Source organism: Arachis ipaensis, chromosome B01 (genome assembly GCF_000816755.2).
Source record: "Arachis ipaensis cultivar K30076 chromosome B01, Araip1.1, whole genome shotgun sequence".
NCBI classification, from domain to species: domain Eukaryota; kingdom Viridiplantae; phylum Streptophyta; class Magnoliopsida; order Fabales; family Fabaceae; genus Arachis; species Arachis ipaensis.
The window spans coordinates 68556003-68558799 of NC_029785.2; positions in this window are offsets into that span (position 1 = coordinate 68556003).

The following is a 2797-nucleotide window of genomic DNA, read 5'->3' on the forward strand; positions in this document are numbered from 1 at the left end:
AAAATTAAGTTAATAATTTAAAAAGAATTGAAAATTAAATGTTGATTTTTGAAAAAGAGGGAAGAGAAATAGAAGAAGTAATTTTCGAAAATTGAGAGAGAAGAGTTAGTTAGGAAGTTTTGAAAAAAAAAAGAGAGAAGATAAGTGGTTAAAAAAATTTTGAATTTAAAATAAGATAAGAAGAAAAAGATAAGGTAGGAAATTAAAAAGATTTGAAAAAGAATTTAAAAAGATAAGATTTTGAAATTTGATTTTGAAAAAGATTTAATTTTGAAAAGTGAAATTTGAATTCTTAATAATTCAAATTTGAAATTTTGAAGTTTTAAATTTGAATTTTTGAAATTGAAACAGGATAAGATAGAAATTTGAAAAGGATTTTGAAATTTTGAAAAATTGAATTTTGAAGTTTGAAATTTGAATTTTGAAATTTTGAAATTTTTAAAGTTGAAATTTTAATTTTGAAATAAGATAAGATAAGATTTTGAAAAAGATATGATTTTTTATTTTCAAAAGATTTGCTTTTTGAAAATTGAAAGCTAAGATAAGATAAGATAAAAATTTAAAATTAAAATATGAATATTTTTTGTTAGAATTTTGAAAATTAATAAAAAATAAAAATAGAAGAGATATTTTTTTTGTTTTTGAATTAATGAGGAGAGAGAAAAATAACAAATTGACGCCAAACTTAAAATTTTTAGATCTAGCGCCCTTAATTTTCGAAAATTTTGGAGAGAAACGCAAGGGGATACCAAACTTAAAAATTTTAAGATCAAAACACATACAGGACTCAAGAACAATTTGAAGACTAACAAGAATACAAAGAACAAAATTCAAAGACTCAAAGAACACAAGAATATAAAAAGAATACCAATCTTAAAATTTTTATAAAACCAAACATAAATTTTTGAAAATCAAAAGAAAATAAACAAGAAAATACCAAACTTAAAGAATTGACACAAGATTTAAACAAAGAAACTATTTTTGAAAATTTTTTGAAAAGAAAACTCAAAAGGAATGAAAATTTCAACAAGAACATAAACAAAAAGACTCAAACAAAGAGCAAAGATTAGACAAAGAAAATAAAAATAATTTTAAAAAGGTTTTGAAATTTTCGAAAATTAGAGAAGAAAATAAAAATTAAAGACTCAGTAAGAACACAAATTGAACAAAGAAAAGAAAAAATATTTTTTTAAAAAAAAACTTTTTGATTTTTTCGAAAATTTGAAGAAGAAGAAGAAAATCAAAATCAAGGACTCAACAAAATAAACATTACCTGATCTATGGGGCAAGACAATTCTTCAGTTTGTCCAAACTCAACAATCCCCGGCAACGGTGCCAAAAACTTAGTGCGTACGAATCCCCACACCTTCGTACTGTTGTACCAGCAAGTGCACTGGGTCGTCCAAGTAATACCTGAGCGAGTCAGGGTCGATCCCACGAGGATTGTGGCTTGAAGCAAGTTATGGTTATCTTGCAGGTCTTAGTCAGGCAGATCAGAAGGTTGTTGATTTTATGTCATATATGTAATTTGTAGTTGTAAGAGTAATGTATGACTTGAAAGGAATAAAGCAAAAGAGGTAGAAAATACTGATAGGAACAGGGTTAAGGATTGGAGTTGCTTTGTCTTTCTGAATTAACTCTAGTATTACTGTCTTCCTTGCTTGTGAGTGATTTCTTCAATGACAGGCTGTATGTAATTGACACTTGTTTGAGCAGCTGCCAATACTCCTGTAGATCTGAACCCCAGGTTTAGTGCGGATCCATTCTGATTGAGGGTGAAGCTCGTACAGTTCATTCTCCTTAATAATCCTACTCAAAACGCCACAGACAAGGTCGGATCTTCTGGATAAGAGAATGCTGCACCTTGGGTTCTAGCCTCTACCACAGAGACCCTAATCTCCCCGAAAATTGGCTGAACTGATGTCTCGAGAAGTCCACAATGAAGACATGGATTAGCCGTCTGAGAGATGTATAAACATAGCTGTTGGTTTGTCCTTGTCCGATGAAAGACGCATTCTGAACCCAAGTAGTCACGGGTGTTTGTCAGGCACATTCGTCTTAATGTGATGAACAGAGCTAATTTGTTAGGTCATCCTATTCACCATGATGAAGATCAGATATACATCTTAGAATTAATCAAACACAGATTGAAGAGAAACAGTAATACTTTTATTAATTCATAGGACTCAGCAGGGCTCCTCCCCTCAACTTAGGAGGTTTAAAAACTCATACTGAAAGAAAAATACAAAGTAAAAATGTGTATGTTGAATGAGATATGAAAAGTGTACGAATTACATAAATAAAATCCCTTCAATACTAAACAAGTGACTACTAAGGATAAAATAATCTTTTTAGTGCTAAAATCTACTTTTAGAGCCCACTTGGTGAGTGTTTGGGTTGAGCTTTGATGAGATCCACGTGCTATGAGGTCTCTCGGACGTGGAATGCCAGCTAGGGGGTCCTCTTTGGGCATTTGTGCATTGGTCTCTCTTTGGGCGCTGGACGCTTGGAAGGGGGGCAGGAAGCTGGCGTTGGACGCCAGTTTTGGGCCTTCTAATCCAAAGCAAAGTATGAACTATTACATATTTCTGAAAAGCTCTAAAAGTTAGCTTTCCATAGCCATTGAGAGCGCTCTATTTGGACTTCTGTAGGTCAGATCTAGACAGCATCTGCAGTGCTTTCTCTGTCTCTGAATCAGACTTTTGCTCCAGCTCCTCAATTTCAACCAGAAAATACCTGAAATTGCACAAAAATACACAAACTCAAAGTAGAATCCAAAAATGTGAATTTTGCACTA